The 19,215-nt window shown below is 40.5% G+C and overlaps 1 long non-coding RNA gene across 1 annotated transcript in view; it reads right to left on the bottom strand.

Moving 5' to 3' along the window:
- Nucleotides 1–11,686: 11,686 nt before the first annotated feature.
- The window catches only part of LOC114486730 (uncharacterized), a 36,622-nt gene continuing 29,093 nt past the window's right edge, over nt 11,687–19,215 (bottom strand). The window contains exon 3 of the long non-coding RNA XR_003680940.1: nt 11,687–11,949. This is a non-coding gene — a long non-coding RNA (uncharacterized lncRNA). The remainder of the gene's footprint in view (nt 11,950–19,215) is intronic.

The raw sequence follows: 19,215 nt of genomic DNA, 5'->3' as shown, positions 1-19,215 counted from the left end.
CAAAAAAAAAAAAAAAAAAAAAAAAAAAAGAGTAAAGTACCTGGAAGGGGTAAGAAGGGTGTCTGGTTCTACCTCTTACTTGCTGTGTGACCTTGGGCAAGTTACCTAACTTCTCTGTGCCTTGCTTTCCTCATGTATTAAATGAGCATGATAAAGTACACTGTAGACTTAAATGAGAGAATGCATGTACACGCCTGATCTATAACAGCTCAATAAACATGAGCTATCATTTTTACAGGTCTTCTGGTCCACTCTCCCAGAAATCCCTTTTACCACAGCCTTGGCAGTTGAACATCTGATCACTGCTTGTGTGCTTTCTGAGACAGGAAGCTCAGGGCTTCTTAGGGAATGCCCGTTGTATAACAACCCCCAAATCTCAGTGGCTTAATCCAACGTATGTTCACTTATTGCTCATGTCCCAGTCCAGTGTGAACACATCGGGTGCTCTATCCCACCCCAAGCCCTGTGGATCCATATACCTTCTATCTGGTAGCTCTGCCATCTCCCAGGACCTTCCCAGAATCCTCTACTGAGTTCTCTGTTTTCAGCTAGCTAAGAGGAAAAAAAGAGAGAGAGAGAACATCAGGTGCATCACATCTGCACATTGCCATTTGCCAGAACCCTGGCACACGGCCCCAATCTAATTGTAAAGGAAGCTGGAACATGAAATGTTCTTCTGCATCCAGGAAGAGAAAATAGCCAGTGAACATCTAAACAATCTCCGTCATGCTCTGCATTCGTATAAAGGCAATTCTGCAGACTCAGAATGTCTGCCTGTTGGTCCCAGTCTTCCCCGTCAGTGCAACAGGCACAGGACAGCAGGAAGACACAAGATGGGGCACAAGTAGGTGTGGATTTTAATCTCAGTTCCAATACTTGCTAGTTTTGGACCTTGAGCAAATTGCTTCACCTCTTTGTATCTCAGTTTACTCATTTGAAAGACAAAAATAGTAATTACCTCCCTGGATTGTTGTAAGATGGAATAAGATAATACATGTGTTGGCACACTGCCTAATATCTGATACACAACCTAGAATTAATGCTCGTATCTCCCCTGGTCCTCTTCTACATGAATGCTTTCCAGGAATTTTAAAATGACTATAATTATTTCTGTAAGTTTTCTCTTCTCCCAGTTTCCTCAGCTATTTTCATTGTTTTTATGTTGTGTCATTACCAGCCCCTTCACTCTCTGGATGGCTGTTCCATAGACATACCTCAGTTTGTCAAGGGACCAAATATGCTGCCTGCCTTAATTAGGTTTCCCTGAAAACAGACCCTGAGATACGACTTGGGTGCAGATAATTTGGGGGGGAAGTTATCTTAGGAAACAGAAGTGGGGCAAATGGGGAAGGGAGAAAAGTCAACAAATGAGTGGGTTACAGCTGTGGGCAACTGGGGTTCAATCCCACAGGGGCTCTGAGGAATATGTAGAAGACACCTTAGAACCGTCCACATTCTATGTCCTGCAGGATGGGAAGGCTGGGGCATTTATTTATGAAATCCTGCTCTCATTGGTTTAGAGTTTCCCCCAACCCAGGGGTATTACTTGCCTTAAAGTATGGGTTGTGCCTATATATAGCTGAGCAGACTTTGCAGATTCCTAGACAGCACAAGCGAGAGACACTGTGACATGAGCCTGGATGGACGCTGGCAAAGTGCATGGCCATGTTCACCAAAGCTATGCTGAAATCTGGTGGCTGAAGGATGTGGCTCAGTACATCACAAGCTCTGCTATGATGCCTCTAGCAAAAATGTCTGGAAGAATCCACCCCACGTGTTCATAAAGGTTGTGCCTGAGTGTAGGGATTACAGTGATCATTATTTTATCTTTTTAATTTGTTTTGTTTGTTTCCCCAAGGAACACGTGATGGCCAAGAATAAATACTATGAGCCAAGGCAGGGTCCGACCAGTGTAGAAAAGAAAATATAATAGCTCATTAAAAGTAGACTGAGGGGGCTTCCCTGGTGGCGCAGTGGTTGAAAGTCTGCCTGCCGATGCAGGGGACGTGGGTTCGTGCCCCAGTCCGGGAAGATCCCACATGCCGCGGAGCGGCCAGGCCCGTGAGCCATGGCCGCTGAGCCTGCGCGTCCAGAGCCTGTGCTCCGCAACGGGAGAGGCCACAACCGTGAGAGGCCCACGTACCGCGAAAAAAAAAAAAAAAAAAAAAAGTAGACTGAGGGTAAAGAGAGAAGTAGAACTGCTTACATACATACATGATATCACCTTGTGCACAGAAAATCCCAAGGAATCCACATACAAGATGACTAGAACTAATAATGAGTTTAGCAATATTGTAGGATACAAGATCAATATTTAAAAGTCAATTGTATTTCTATACTAACAATGACAAATCCGAAAATAAAAAATGTTTTAATTCTACTCACAAAGCATAAACAGAATAAACTATTTAGAAATAAATTTAATAAAAGAAGTGTAAGACTTATACACTAAAAATTATAAAACATTACTAAGAGAAAGTAATGAAGATTCATATAAACAAAGAAACAATATTTATGGATAGGAAGGCTCAATATCATCAAGATGGAAATTCTCCCCATATTGATCTGTATATTCAACACAATCCCTATCAAAATCCCAGCAGGCTTTTTTTTGATAGAAATTGACACACTGATCCTAAAAATTATATAATAATTTGTATATAATAATAATTTATTATATATAAAATATATATAATAATTTATTATTATAATCAAAATAATTTTGCAGTAGAAGAACAAAGTTAGAAGACTTATATTACCTGATTTCAAAATTTACTATAAAGCCACGTGCAAGAAATACATATAGATCAATGAATGAAGTTTGAGAGTCCAGATATAAACACTTGCATTATGGTCAACTGATTTTTGATAAAGGTGCCAAAATAATTCAATGGGGGAATGAATTAGTCTTTGTTCAGCAAATGGTGACTATTGCATATCCCCTACATATAAAAACATAAACTTAGGCCCTTATCTCACATCATATATAAGAAATGAACTTGAGTGTATCACAGGCCTAAATATAAGAGCTAAAACCATAAAACTTCTAGGAAAAAAATAGGAGAAAATCTTGGTAACTTTGGGTTGAACAAAGAGTCCTTAGATACGACGACAAAACCATGACACTTAAAAGAAAAAATGATAAATTGGACTTCATCAAAATTAAACTTTGCACTCTAAAAGGTCACTAAGCAAAAATTTTTAAAAATAAGCTACAGACTAGGAGAAAATATACAGAATTATAGATCTTATAAAGGACTTGTATATAGAAGAAATAAAAAAAAAACTCTTACAACTCATTAATAAGACCACCCAATTTAAAAACGGGCAAAAGATTTAAATAGATATTTCACTAAAGATGGTACATAAATGTCTAAAAAGCATGTGGAAAGATGCCCGAATCATTAGTCATTAGGGAAATGCAAATTAAAACTACAATGAGATTCTACTATATACCTACTGGAACAGCTAGAATGTAAAAGAGAGACAACACCAAATGTTTGTGAGGATGTAGAAGAACTGGAATCTTCATACATTGTTGATAAGAATGTAAAATAGTTCAACCACAGTAGAAGACAGTTTGACTGTTTCTTTAAAAGCCAGACACACATTTACCATACAACCTAGTGATTCCACTCCTAGGAATCTACCCAAGAGAAATAAAAACATATGTCTAGATGAATGGATAAAGAAGATGTGGCACATATATACAATGGAATATTACTCAGCCATAAAAAAAACAAAATTGAGCTACTTGTAGTGAGGTGGATGGACCTAGAGTCTGTCATACAGAGTGAAGTAAGTCAGAAAGAGAAAAAAAAATACCGCATGCTAACACATATATAGGGAATCTAAAAAAAAAAAAAAAACAAAAAAAAATGGTTCTGATGAATGTAGGGGCAGGACAGGAATAAAGACGCATAGAGAATGGACTTGAGGACACGGGGAGGGGGAAGGGTAAGCTGGGACGAAGTGAGAGAGTGGCATGGACATATATACACTACCAAATGTAAAACTGATAGCTAGTGGGAAGCAGCTGCATAGCACAGGGAGATCAGCTTAGTGCTCTGTGACCACCTAGAGGGGTGGGATAGGGAGGGTGGGAGGGAGGGAGATGCAAGAGGGAGGAGATATGGGGATATATGTATACATATAGCTGATTCACTTTGTTACACAGCAGAAACGAACACAACATTGTAAAGCAATTATACTCCAATAAAGATGTTAAATAAAAAACAAAAAAACAAAAAGAAACATATGTCTGCACGAAGACTTGTAGGTATATGTTTACAGTAGCATTATTTATAACATTCAAAAACTGAAAACAACCCAAATATCTGTTATCTGATAAATGTATAAACACAATGTTATACAACCATGTAAGAGAATGCTCCACTCAACAGCCATGGTGAACTTTTTTTTTTTTTTTTTTTTTTTTTGTGGTATGCGGGCCTCCCTCTGCTGTGGCCTCTCCCGTTGCGGAGCACAGGCTCCGGACGCGCAGGCTCAGCGGCCATGGCTCACGGGCCCAGCCGCTCCACGGCATGTGGGATCTTCCCAGACCGGGGCGCGAACCCGGTTTCCCTGCATCGGCAGGCGGACGCGCAACCACTGCGCCACCAGGGAAGCCCCATGGTGAACTTTTGAAAGTGCAAATTAGACTTGGGATTTTAAGGTTAAATGTAAAAAAGAGTTGTTCCAACACTGTTAACAGTTTAGAAATATTTAAGACTATAAGTTTATATGATGTTATATTTTGGTACCTGTATAAGTCATTTTGGAGCTGACACACCTTGTTTCTGATCTGCTTACTCACCTCACTGGTGTGAAGCAGCATCCGGGCTTGCAATTGCTCTCCTTCCCTGGATTCCTTTTCCGTTTGTCTGACTCCTGGGCCAGGTGTATGTGTTTAGCCCCATGACGAAAAAATACATTTACTCCCTCCCAATTTCCCCAAGAATCTCATACCTTTATAGCATCTGCTCAAAGTCTAGAATCTCATTATCTAAATCAGGTCCAGGCAGGAATGAGTCTCCTTAAGTATAGTTACTCTCAGTCTACAAAACTAGACAAGCCATCTGACGCCCAACCATCCAACACGCAGTAGAGGAACAGGTATGTAAAATAGTTATAGACATTCTATTTTAAATGGGGCGGGATATATGAAAGGTGAAAAGGAGTTACCAATCCAAAGAAATTTTGAAATTCAGCCTAGCAAACTCTTACCAGAGTTCCTTAATTAGATTCTAGGGCCTGGGAATAAACCACAGTAACTCTTGGTTCTGCCCTCTGAGTCATGTTACCTTTTTCATGAAAGGTAGCACATTTGCAGCTGAGTACTTTTATCATCCTGCTTCCTGCTAGTAGTTTGGAGATCTAACAGCCTCCTTTATTTTGTACTGTTTCTGTCCCTTTCCGTTTAAGTTGGCAGCGCTTTTGCCAAAATAAATTTCTTAAATACTTTGTGGGTCTCCTGTCAATTTCCCTTACATGTGAGTAACATCCACAGTTCTTTTGAGACAGGCAACTCCTTTAGCTAGGGTAAAGATGTTGAGATGGTTAAGGGACAACTCAGACAGGCCTTATTATTTGAGAAGTTGTATGAGGCACACCTTTTATCTCTAGAGAGGGTCCATCATGTGGCTGGATACTATTCTGATCCTTAGAGCTTCCTGAGGTTTTAACAAAACCTAGTACAATTACCACTTGGCATTTTCCTAGGCCAGGGTTTATCTCTATGCCACATGCTTGAAAGTCATTTCTTACTTTTAACACCTTTTGCCATTTGGAGAGACTGAGAATTTTCAAAATCATCAAGTCCCAGTTTCATTTTGTTTAACACTTCTTCCCCTCATTTTTTCTTTCTCCTCTCGCATTTTACTATGTAGCAAGAAAAAACCAGGTGGCACCTTCAACACTTTGCTTGGAAATCTTAGCTAGATAAACAAGTTCATCACTTACCTGTTCTGCTTTACATATAATTTCAGGGGACAATTTTGCTAAGCTTTCTGTTACTACCTAACAAGGAAATCTCTTCCTCCAGTTTCCACATTTCTTACTTCCTTTTGAGCCCTCACTGGCAGCATCCTCCAAGTTTGAATTTTCACTAACAGTCTGTTCAAGGCAACTTAGGCTTTCTCTATCATGCTCCTCAAAATCCTTCTAGCCTCTAAGCAGTTTCAAAGTCAATCCCACTTGTTTTAGGTATTTGTTATAGCAACACTCCACTTTCAGGTACCAAAATGTAACCTTGTGTTTTTAAGTCTAATTGATTGGATCTGCTAGAATTTTAAGTACATGGGAAGATTTTGTATGTTTTTAAGATACTTCAAAACCCAGCACTTCCAACCTGAGCTACTCAGAGAGGATTTTTTTTTTTTTTTTTTGCTTTTGAGTTTGACAAAATTACTATATCACCAGGAAGGTAAAGAAATATGCATTTTTAAACATACTCTATCCTCAGGAGAGTATAAGAATACTCATAAGAGTAAGTATAGTGATAGACGAGAAATAAAGTTAAGTATATAAGTACTTTATAACAGTTTAAGTTTAAATATAATAGTAAGTGTTGTAATCATTGTGATGATTCATATGTATGTTTCTGCTTTTAAAGGCATTTGTAGCATTTAAAAGATTCCTATATAGGATACTCATTATTTTAGAAGAAATTCAATTAGCTTATAAATTAATATTTAAATGTCTGGAAAATGTTATATTTGTTAAATTCGTAAGTTTTCATTTTTTTTAGTTGTGTAAGGAGCGTTCAGATTTTCAGAGGAATACTGTTTAATCTATTTATACAATTAGTAAATCCAGCGTTCAAGTACCAACAGCAGCGATTGTGCCTCTGGACGTACAGAGACCCCTCGGACATTAAAGAATTTAATCAGATGTAAGCGTTCCTGAAAGATTCATGGCGGAGACACAGAAGACAGAATTAGGGAGGCAAGAGCCAGGTTTCAGTTCGTATCAGTTGCTATTTAAAGAGCCGGGATGGCGGCTCTGGAATGCTGCTGTCCTGACGCCCTCTAGTGGTTCAGACTGCGAAACCCACCTTTCCTGAGAACCAGGAGAAAAATGCTTATTGCTGTCAGCTCGCTCTCCAAGAAGTTTCTCTTGATTAGCGAGACTTAAGAAAAAAAGAAAAAAAAAAAAAAAGATCCAGAAATTCTTCTGTCAACGTTCTTGTGAGATACTCAACCAGTCTTTACACAAACACTTCCTGCATCACTAGGCGCCTCAATCCTCTTTGAATACCTCTAATTATTATAAAACGCTTCCTTCTCAGTTGACACTCCACCCCTGCGACCTGTACCACTGGCTCTGCGTTTCCCTCTGGAGCTGCACGGCACAATTCCAGTCTCTCTTGCACTTGACAGCACCTCAAATATTTGAAAATGACTTCTTGTCCTCCCCGGCCCGAGCTTATCTTCTCCAGACCAACACACGTGGTTCCCTCTACTGCTCCTCATTTGACCCAGCTTCCAGTTTCTGTCCCAGTTGCTCTCTTCTGGAGGCATTGCAACAGCCCCTGAAAACACACCGATGGCAAAAATGGCCTCCACCCCGAGAGGTGGCCCATCTGCCCACAGTGCGGAGGGGCTGTCGCCGCCCTCCCAGTGCACACTCTAACTCCAAGGGTTGTCTTGTCCAACCATGTCAAATGATGGATGGATGGAAGGCTACGATCTCCCACGTCTGGACTTTCCCACTAGCCTTGCTTTACTCTCTTTGCAGCCTTGAAGCATTTTCTGTATTTGGACAGAACTTATCAGTTTCCTAAATAATACTGTATGCAAACCACCTGGACAGGTGACCAGGTCTGGGTGAAGCTGGCCCGCCACTGAGCAGAGAGCTCTTGAGAAATCTCAAGAATGACTTCTTCCCTTGTGAGAATGAAGCCTAGTAACTTGAGACTGGATTCTAACCTTCATGTTGGGGACATCTGACCAGACTACATCCCTTCCACTGTAGCTGAAGCTCATTTTCTCTCTTATCTCCCTCTATAGAAACAGAGAGGATTTTTTTTTTTTTTTTTGCTTTTGAGTTTGACAAAATTACTATATCACCAGGAAGGTAAAGAAATATGCATTTTTAAACATACTCTATCCTCAGGAGAGTATAAGAATACTCATAAGAGTAAGTATAGTGATAGACGAGAAATAAAGTTAAGTATATAAGTACTTTATAACAGTTTAAGTTTAAATATAATAGTAAGTGTTGTAATCATTGTGATGATTCATATGTATGTTTCTGCTTTTAAAGGCATTTGTAGCATTTAAAAGATTCCTATATAGGATACTCATTATTTTAGAAGAAATTCAATTAGCTTATAAATTAATATTTAAATGTCTGGAAAATGTTATATTTGTTAAATTCGTAAGTTTTCATTTTTTTTAGTTGTGTAAGGAGCGTTCAGATTTTCAGAGGAATACTGTTTAATCTATTTATACAATTAGTAAATCCAGCGTTCAAGTACCAACAGCAGCGATTGTGCCTCTGGACGTACAGAGACCCCTCGGACATTAAAGAATTTAATCAGATGTAAGCATTCCTGAAAGATTCATGGCGGAGACACAGAAGACAGAATTAGGGAGGCAAGAGCCAGGTTTCAGTTCGTATCAGTTGCTATTTAAAGAGCCGGGATGGCGGCTCTGGAATGCTGCTGTCCTGACGCCCTCTAGTGGTTCAGACTGCGAAACCCACCTTTCCTGAGAACCAGGAGAAAAATGCTTATTGCTGTCAGCTCGCTCTCCAAGAAGTTTCTCTTGATTAGCGAGACTTAAGAAAAAAAGAAAAAAAAAAAAAAAGATCCAGAAATTCTTCTGTCAACGTTCTTGTGAGATACTCAACCAGTCTTTACACAAACACTTCCTGCATCACTAGGCGCCTCAATCCTCTTTGAATACCTCTAATTATTATAAAACGCTTCCTTCTCAGTTGACACTCCACCCCTGCGACCTGTACCACTGGCTCTGCGTTTCCCTCTGGAGCTGCACGGCACAATTCCAGTCTCTCTTGCACTTGACAGCACCTCAAATATTTGAAAATGACTTCTTGTCCTCCCCGGCCCGAGCTTATCTTCTCCAGACCAACACACGTGGTTCCCTCTACTGCTCCTCATTTGACCCAGCTTCCAGTTTCTGTCCCAGTTGCTCTCTTCTGGAGGCATTGCAACAGCCCCTGAAAACACACCGATGGCAAAAATGGCCTCCACCCCGAGAGGTGGCCCATCTGCCCACAGTGCGGAGGGGCTGTCGCCGCCCTCCCAGTGCACACTCTAACTCCAAGGGTTGTCTTGTCCAACCATGTCAAATGATGGATGGATGGAAGGCTACGATCTCCCACGTCTGGACTTTCCCACTAGCCTTGCTTTACTCTCTTTGCAGCCTTGAAGCATTTTCTGTATTTGGACAGAACTTATCAGTTTCCTAAATAATACTGTATGCAAACCACCTGGACAGGTGACCAGGTCTGGGTGAAGCTGGCCCGCCACTGAGCAGAGAGCTCTTGAGAAATCTCAAGAATGACTTCTTCCCTTGTGAGAATGAAGCCTAGTAACTTGAGACTGGATTCTAACCTTCATGTTGGGGACATCTGACCAGACTACATCCCTTCCACTGTAGCTGAAGCTCATTTTCTCTCTTATCTCCCTCTATAGAAACAGAGAAGAAAGACTTGGTGTCAATAATGTAACATCCCTCTATAGTTTGAAGACGAATATTCAGTCTACTCACACCTCTCTTCTCTGAACTAATGTAGACTTTTCCCTGAAGGGCTATTTTTCAAAACGCTTTCATCATTTACTTTGTCTCCCCTGGCTCCTTTCCAACTTCTCCATAACATCCTACCCTTATGGGGCCAAGGACTGAACAGTATGTTTTAATGACTGATATTGGCTATAGATTAAGAATTACATCTGTGAAAATATTTCCATTATAACATAGCTCATTGTACAAAGATTTATATACCTAAGGAGTTCCTGGCTGGCATATAACAAGTTATGTTTCAGTTATTTGAAAGTTGGGCACATTTTCCCACAGAAACAGGGGTTCCCAGCCCAGCCAAAAAAAAAGCCAATTTAGGTCACAGAGCAATAATGATATCAGGGTGAATTTAGGCAATAAGAATTCTCTGATCTTAAGCTTAAGAGATGCAGAAAGATGAAATCAGAATTTCTGTCTCAATTTCTCAGCGGAGGCTGCTCTTCGGGAACATTTTGAAATGGGTGACGCTTAACTTTGGATATCTTCCCACATTCTTTTCTGGCCCTCTCCCAACTCTTCGGGTCCTTATCCCAGTCTCCTAGTTCCCAATATTCTAGTGTTGTCAGAAGTCTCCTTGGGTGCTGCCTCACTCAGATCTCCCTACATTCTGCAATTCTCCATGCTTCAATACACCTGAGCCCCTCTTGCCCATGACCCAGCATCCATCCCCCTAGTAAAGCCAAGTTCAGGTGGGGTTAGAATGACAGGTATCTCAGCAAATCAACTGCCATTAATGAATTCTCAATGATGCCTCTGTTTTTAAATGGATATCTTAGATAGTCAAAAGATTCTTATCTGTGCAATTTCAGGCAGTGTCAGAAAATTTAAAAATACAGGTTATATGAGGGACGATTTTGGTGAATATGGAAGCCTTATAGTAGATACGTTCATTCCGCCTAATGGGAGTGTATCCCAAATGGTACCTCCTTTCCACAGATTCCCTCCCTCCTCTATTTCTGAATCACAGACGTATGCTCCATATTGTTTTTCAAATTGTTTTTCAAGATTTTTCAAATTGTTTTTGAGAAATTGCTGTTCTCCTAAGAAATTGAGTGAAAGCAACGATGCCAAAAAAAAAAAAAAAAGCACATACTGTAGGATTCCATTTATATAAAATTCTAGAAAAAGCAAACTAATCTATAGTGACAGAAAGCAAATCAGTGGTTGCCCAAGTTCAAGGCAGGAAGGAGAAATGAATTACAAAAGGGCCTGAGGAAACTGTTGGAGGTTATGGAAATGTTCACTGTCTTCATGTGGTAAAGGTTTCATGGGTGCATACATCTGTCAAAATTTAACACACTTTATTACACTTTAAATATGTGTAGTTTATTGTACATCATTTATACCTCAATAAAGTTGTAAAAAACGAAAAATGAAAAAAGACTAACATACACACACATACATTTTTTCTTCTCAGAATTGACACTTATGAATAGTTTATCATATTTGCCTCAGTAGTGCTTATATAAATTAAATAAAACAGATAATAGTTAAGTCCCCAACCACTGTTCTATTTCTTCACCCCAAACCCCAGAAGCAACTATCATGAATTTAGTGTATATCCCAACCATCTGTGGTCATTTTACATGCATATATATGTATTCTTAAATAATACATATTATTGATGTGTTTTAAAATTCATGTCAATGACAACATGTACATTTTATTCCACAAAATTTCTTCTTTATTACACTGTCATGAGTTGACATTACATAAAGATTATTTTACACATGGATATATTATGTTACATATAGGTACAACCCATTCCTTCTAATGGCTGTTATAACAATTCATATCATAATAGAATAGAATATTATGATAATGCACATCACAATATACTAGGATATTATGATAAAAGTCATATCACAGGATAATACGAATATATTTTATTTATCCATTTCCCCTTTGATAGGCATTTCCGTTGTTTTCAATTTTCACAATTACAAGCAATATTACAATAAGCTGCAAAGTTTTCAAAACAAACCTTATGGTATTGGCAGTAGGAGTTACTGGGTAGTGGCCGCCAATTAAGTGGACAGGTGGGTTTGTTGAGTCAGATGCTGGTAAGGAGGAGTGTCCTGCTTCAAGGATCCGTGGTCTGTACAGAAATAGCCAAAGTCGGATATGACCCTGTCTCCAAATTGCAGCTGAACAAAGTGGCTCTGTGTTGCATCCTGCAGAGCTGGAGATGATTCAGAGGACTTTAGTGGCCCACAGAGTTTAAATCTGAGCTGGACACAGAGGGGATCCAAAGCAGAGGACCTTCCATGACACAGGTACAGCAAATGCCTTTAGCAACAAGCCATGAGCAATTCAACTCTATCCACTGCTGTTTAAATTCTTGAGGGTTTTAATGTTAAATGAGCATCAGAAAATGTATAGTCACTCTTCGAGATTACTGCGTGATATGTATGTAGTAAACCTGCCTTGTTTGTAGTATTATTCAGATCCTTCTTTATGTTTAATTTTTACTTTCTTGATTTAGTAAAGTCTCAATGTACCATGTTAAAGTCTCCACTATGATTGTATTTCTAACACATTTTGCTTTGTATATTTTGATGCACTGAAATTCAGCATATACAGATTCCCAAATGTTATGTCTTTCTTGTGAATTTTACCTTTCATTAGTATAAAATTATATCTCAAAAGTGTGAAGAGAATCTCCAGCATTTCAGTGGGCTGAGTTGATGCAGAAGAGTTCCCCTTCGGCTACTACTACTGAGAAACACTGGACCAACAGTCGTGTATATATAAGCCACTGGCGGAAAGAAAGGGAAGTCTCCCTATTCTAGAAACAAAGAGGGAACCTAGAGGCTGAGCAGTAAGTAGGGGCTAATGCCACTGTAGCCTGTGCAGGGTTTGGACCAGCTAGGGATTTTAACACCCTTGCAGGCCAGTAAGATGTTGTCTCTGGTGTGAGCAAGGAAGCAATGGGTGGGCACTGAGCAATCTGCAAAATCTGAGTTCCTGAGCGCTAGGCTACTGGCAAAAACAGGATCAGATAAGTTCCTGCGTCCTCAGGCTATAGGTGAAAAAAAAATTCATCCACAAAAACTTGAAACTATACTTGTGTCATACATTGACATGAGTTCTGCATTCTCACTGTGAGACAGAAATACCAGGCTGAGAAGGAACATAAAAGCAAGTTGAGAACTGGTGATGTCTCTAGGAATCTAGCAGAAGCAAACTTGCAGCCACAGTGAAGGGACAATCTAACAACCCCAGGCACACAGTTCTTCCCCAAGGGAAAAAACCCTGCTGAAAATAAGCTCATAATAAAAATTACAAATCATAGGAGGACGTCACCCAGGGCCAGATCATGAAATTAACAGGAGAAATGATGCCCCACGAAGTAGAGAAAACAGATCAACCTATAGATGGCTATAAAATAAGTATGTTTTAGATGACTTACAAGATGAAAGAAGGAATAGAGAGTACAAAGGAAAACAGGAAATCACGGAAAAAGAAAAGGTAGATTTGGAAAAGGACCAAATAGTTCTTTTAGAAATGAAACCTATATCCACTGAAAGTCAAAACTAAATAGATATATTTAATACTTGCATAGAAAATAAGGAAACTGGAACTAAGGACATGTCTCAGAATGTAGCACAGAGATAAAAAGGGGGGAAAAAAAAGTTTAAGAATCACCAAGGACAGAATCATAAATAACAGAAAATATACCCATTAGGAGTTATGGAAGAGGGAAATAGGAAATGGGGAGGAAGCAACCACTGAAGTGATAATGACTGAGAATTTTTACCAAATTGACAAAAGACGGTGTACAGAGAAGTACACTGCATCAGAATATATTGCTATGTAACAAACCAACCCCAAACCTGGTGGATTAAAAACACCACTGTTTATTTAAATCATAGTTCTGTGGATGAACAAGTTGGGCTTGGCTCTGCTGAGAGGTTACCCACGCGTCTGTGGTCAGCAGGAAGTGGCCTCACTCACTTTAGCCGAATGAGAAATAAAGGGGAAGAGAACTGGCTGAGCCCCTGAGGGCTCCCTGCAAAGAGCGCATTCTGTTTCCCTTGGCAACTATTGGGCGGCAGACAAGTCAGCCTCACACTGCCCAAAGGCCTCTGTGTTCTGATTTAATGTTTTGCAGCTGGGTTTTCAAATGGGCTGTTGTGTAGCATGTTCTGCCCTTTTACACAGATTGTGACAGACGTCGACTTACTGGGAACAACTTGGTTTCAGGAGGGAAGTTGGAGTCATTTTCATTAATGACTTGACATTTCTTTGCCTCTGTTGCAAGCTTGGGGTAACTAATTGTTAGTTTTACCTACGACCACTTCACCCTCTGAATTCAGTTCAAAGTATCTAAATAAAAAAAGAATCACTTGGGTCAGTGTTAAAAATTTGCTCTGCTAGGACTGCGGTACTAAGACTTTTTTGGGGGGGCGTGGATTATGGTTAATGTTTAAAAGAATCAACAAGAATTATATTTACACAGTCCTGCAGATTGATGACTGGGCAGAGTAGGAAAGGGGGCTGGATTGTGGGAAATAAAAGCAGGTAGAAAAGTTGAAAATAATTGATTAATTGATAACTGATTAATTCAAAGGAAAAAACAAGAAGGTTTTCCTACTTGGGGTTTCCTAAGCCATGAATCCCTAATTCCTCTCAGCCAAGAAGTAGAAGCTAGAAAGAATGTTTTTCTTAAATAAGTTCCACACCAGAGTCTTTGATAAACAAACTCATAGGAAATAAGGAAATCTTGTTAATCATCACAATAGACTAGAATTGACAGCACTCCGTTTACCTGTTCTGGAAACACCCTGTTCTGGAAAGGGCTCTCAGGCAGATAATCCTCACCCATTTGTCCTACTCAAAAGATACATGCTATTGGGCAAAGAAAAAAAAAACTGAGAGCAAGAGGGAAAAGTGTCACTTGTCCTAGGAAACTCCTAACTTAATCCATTTAGGGCCTGAAAGCAGGGACAGAGGGTGAAGGGTTAGGGAGGGGTGAGGGTAAGAAATCATTGTGGTGCCTCAGGCTGAGAGGGGCTGAGGAGATGGCATCCTTAGGCCCCAACTTTCCAAGGATGGTAACTATTTCAGATATTCAGACTCCACGTCCTCATGAGCGCCCTTGGACTTGTCGTAACAGATGTTTAGATGTACGGTTTTGAGACTTTGGTCACTATCAACATGGGCAGCCTAAGGTGCCAGGGAAGTGGAGGGAGTTTCTCCTGCTCCCTGGGCGTCCATTCTTATTTGTAATGATTCTCGGGTGGGCAACACATCTGTGCCTTTGCTCTGGTTAGTCTGTGGATGTGGTGTCCCCCCTTGGCCATCTCAGACTCTGAAGTCTCCCCTTTGCTTTAACAATGACCAATCTCTAGCCATACCACCCCACATCCACCACTCTATTTTACTCCTGCAGGGGAAAATAATAATGCCCCAATTGAACAAGATATACAAAATGTGAGGGCAAAGTAGATAGACTCATAGCTAGAGCAAGAGTGTGACTTTCTGAGGTTTTGGTAAAGTGGTCTTTTCTATAGAGGGCACTCGCTGACTCTGGAATTTGACCACTGGTGTTCCTTACTTTGTGTTAAGACACTGAGGACCAGGAAGCGGTCTTCTCTAAGGTAGTGGCATCCAGACAGGTCTGACACGGCCACTAGAAGAGCCTGGACAGAAATTCAAATAAGCTGCTTCCATCTTGACTCTGCCTCGGCCAGCCCATGAGCGCTAGAGCTTCTCATATCTGTTCCTTCTTCCGCATCTGATTGAGTCCACCCTCAACCCAGTTACAGTTCCCATCCCATTTTTGAGCAAACCATTTGGAAGAGTGCTCTTTCCCACCTCGATCACGCTTCCTGCTCTTGGCATTCGATCCAGCTGCATCGATGTACACCTGCAGTGCTGGTGCTCCAAGTTCTCCTAGGCCAGGCTCTCCTGGCATAACCTACACAAGCTAGTTAGGAGTTAGGCATTTACTCTTTTAACATGAAAAAAGCCTGGGGAAGAATTTCAGTTTTAAGGCGGTACAGAAAAGAGATTTGTTTCTCCTTTCGCCTCTCAGCAACAAGGAAGATGAGAAACAGAAACAGACATGTAGCACTGATGAAACCAGTAGGCCCTTCTCTTCTCAAATCACAATACGTGAAGACAGAAAGTGACTGGAAGATTCTGGCCTGAGCAGAGTAGAGAAAGGTGGAACTTAAGAACCTGCAGAGCATGAGCTCACCGAGAAGCAAACTGATTTTGCAGTGCACAGCCCCCTGAAAAGCTGAGGCTTTGAGGCACTAATTGGAGTGAGACAACTGATGAAAATAGGGAGATTTGTTCAGAATCCATTTAATGAGCATTTGGTCCTCACCCACAAGCCAAACAAAGTGATTAAAAAAAAAAAAAAAGAAAAAACTTCCCTACATATATTTTTTCGGGAAAAAAATTGAACCAGAAAGCTTTTAGGATGTTAGATTCCAGAGTAAAAATACTGAATGATACAAATGTCCTCATCTCAGACTCAAAAATCCCAGCAGCTAGACTTAGATCCTTTAATAATGAGACTGGAAAATTCTTCTTTCCAGACATTAATAGTCCCAGAGAGACGTCCAACAGACACTGACATTTGAGTTTCCGCCACTGAAATAGCCAGCTTAATGCCATATACACTGCAATGGAGCCAAGGGGTGACAAGCCCCTCCCAAGCTCACAGACTGTCCATTAAGCTGGTTAGTGCCTAATTCTTAAATAAGTAAGAGGAAGTAGAACAATGCCAGGAATAAATGAATAGTTCAAAGACAAAAAAGCTAGAAACAACACCCTTAGATAAGAAGAGAAGGTGCATTCAGAAAATAAAAAAAGGTACTAAAGAAAACAAATAACTAGAAAATAAGAATGAACTCTTGGAAATTAAGAATAAGAAACCTGAAATTTTGAAAACTGATAGAAAAGTCTGATGATAAAGTTGAGGAAGTCTCCCAGAAAACAGAACAAAAAGAAAAAAGATGTGGACAATAGAAAAGATAGGAAATTTAGAAGCTTGATCCTGAAGGTCCAATATCCAACTTAATAGGAGTTCCAGAAAGAGAAATTTGGAGAGAAGATTTGAAAAGAAGAAATAAAATTTCCTCTAACTGAAAGTCTCGAGTTCCTCAATGCAGAGGATCCCCCAAGTGTCCAGCACAGTGAATAAAAACTACACCAAGTCATAGTACGTCAATTGCTATAGCCAAAAGCACTATGGGACAGGTCCTCTGAGCAGCTATAGGAAGGAGATTAGATGTACAAGAGATTTACTGGGGTAAATGTCTGTGAAGGATAAAGGGATAGAGAACAAGAGTAGATGGAAACAACCTTCAGATCACAACGCAGGTCTGATACCTGTGAAAGGAGAGGGGAAAGAGAGACTTGAGTAGGAAAAGCTTCAGACCTCAGAACAGTTCTGAAAAGGTATCAGCCAGGCCAAAGAGGAGTCTCTGAGCCACAAACTGTTCATGAGAGGAACAGGTAGGCATAGCCTAGCTCTAGTACCCTCACCTTATTCAGTTATTAGCCGGAAGCTGTCTAAGGGAAGTATGGCCTCTTTGTTCCCATGGTATTGGATCCAGAGGTGTGGCAGCTGGGCTATCAGTCAACTATGATATACATGGCAGATTATCTTTAAGGGACATCTAAGCAGTTCACGTCTATGACTACTACAGTCCATTTCTTGCCCTATACAGATCAAGTTCTCCATGGTTTCTACAGGCCTCTCTTCTGGAGGAGAAACTTAGAAGAGAGAAGTTATGGGAAGAACTGCAGCCCCTGATGCTGCCATTTGTCTTGAGGTCACAAATAGTACTCATTCTCTCCCACCTGCACTATCCGATTTAAATTCCTCTCCCCATCAGCTATCAGTTCTGCAGCTTTTGGTGGCTTACTTGGGGGGGGGTGACCCAAACTTTCATTCTACAGGCATCTTAGTAATCACATTCTTTTCAAGCAGAATGTGCTGCCCATATATGTTCGGAGATTGAGCAAGGGTGGAGAAGAGATGCCCATGAGGATCACTGGGGATCCAAACACGTTTCCTCCTTTCCCCCCAGTGTGTAAAAGCAGCTCCACCTGCCCCTGCGGATCAAAGTCAATTATCTCTGCCTAGACGATGACTCCCTTTTTCACCTGCTGGTCATTGGTTATAAGGCATCCAAAATGCCCTGGTGGCAGCCATAGCATATAGTTCAATGGGACTCTTGCTGTGTCTCCTGTCAAGAGTGCACTACATTTGGGTAGCAGGACCTCAGAGCCCAGAATGGCAGAGACAAGAAACACAAATTTCCCCAGTGGGTCATTGGGATTGATGATACAGGGTACCACTCCTGCTTCCACCACTTGGTTCCCAGACCCACACAGTCTTCCTGTTGAGGATGCATACCACACGGAGGACCTGATTTAATGTATACAGTGCTTCCTGAAGGATAGCACCCTATCCTTTCAAGGTATAATTATCTCCAAGCTGGAGATACAGCTGTGCCTTAGTAACCATTCCAGTACTTTATGAAGCTTGCTCCTTCTAGATGATGCCATATGTGACATGGCCAGTGGATCCCGTGGTCATGAGCTTACTCTCACACCTCCTTTGGTATGAACTGGATCCAGTGGTTGACATTATGTTGTATGTGATTTCATGACTAAGATCTAGCATTCTGTAAGTCCTCAGATAGTGGTGCTTGCTGAAGCTCTGTGAGCAACAATGGCAAACCAATAGCCAGAACAGGTATCTAACCCGATGGGATGAACTGCTGAGCCTTCCAGGACAGAGGGGGGCCAAATGTAGTTGACTTGCTACAACGTAGCCAGTTGGAGATGAAAAAGTTATTTTCCAACTCAACAATTCCTGGACTCCCTCTATTCCATCTACATTTTCCTTGAAAACTGGCTGGTTCACTTATGAACTCATCTTTTTCTTGTAGTCCTATTATCGGCAAATAAATACAACTAGCTCACACTTTCAGCATTTTCTCTGGAGATCTCTCAGCATAAATCCAAATATTTTTAGGTGAATATTCCAATTTTCAAGTTACCAATGATTTATAAAACATTTCATCCCTACATAACACAGGTCTACATTTTCTTTCCAGCCTATTAGGCTTCTTTTGCCCACCATCCAGTCCCCAAACCAATGCCACTTATTTTTTGTTCTCCTTGTGTCTATATCCTACTACTGATACCAATTCCTAATACCAATTAGATACCAATTTCTGACACCAAAAGCTACTGCCACAAAATGTTATATGACAAACATTAAAAAACTCAGTGGCTTAGAATAACAGCAATTTATTATCATTGATCTGTGAGTCAGCTGAGGGTTGGCAGATCTCAGCTAGGCTCAGCTGGGCAGCTCTGATGACTTAGGTTGAACTTGGCCAGGACTGATTGGCTTTGTTCCAGGTATTACTCATTCTTCTCCTAGAACCAGTGGGCTAGTCATCAGCACGTTCTG

The sequence above is a fragment of the Physeter macrocephalus genome, chromosome 8 (genome assembly GCF_002837175.3).
Source record: "Physeter macrocephalus isolate SW-GA chromosome 8, ASM283717v5, whole genome shotgun sequence".
Classification (NCBI taxonomy): Eukaryota; Metazoa; Chordata; class Mammalia; order Artiodactyla; family Physeteridae; genus Physeter; species Physeter macrocephalus.
This window is presented reverse-complemented; position numbering and strand designations above follow the sequence as displayed.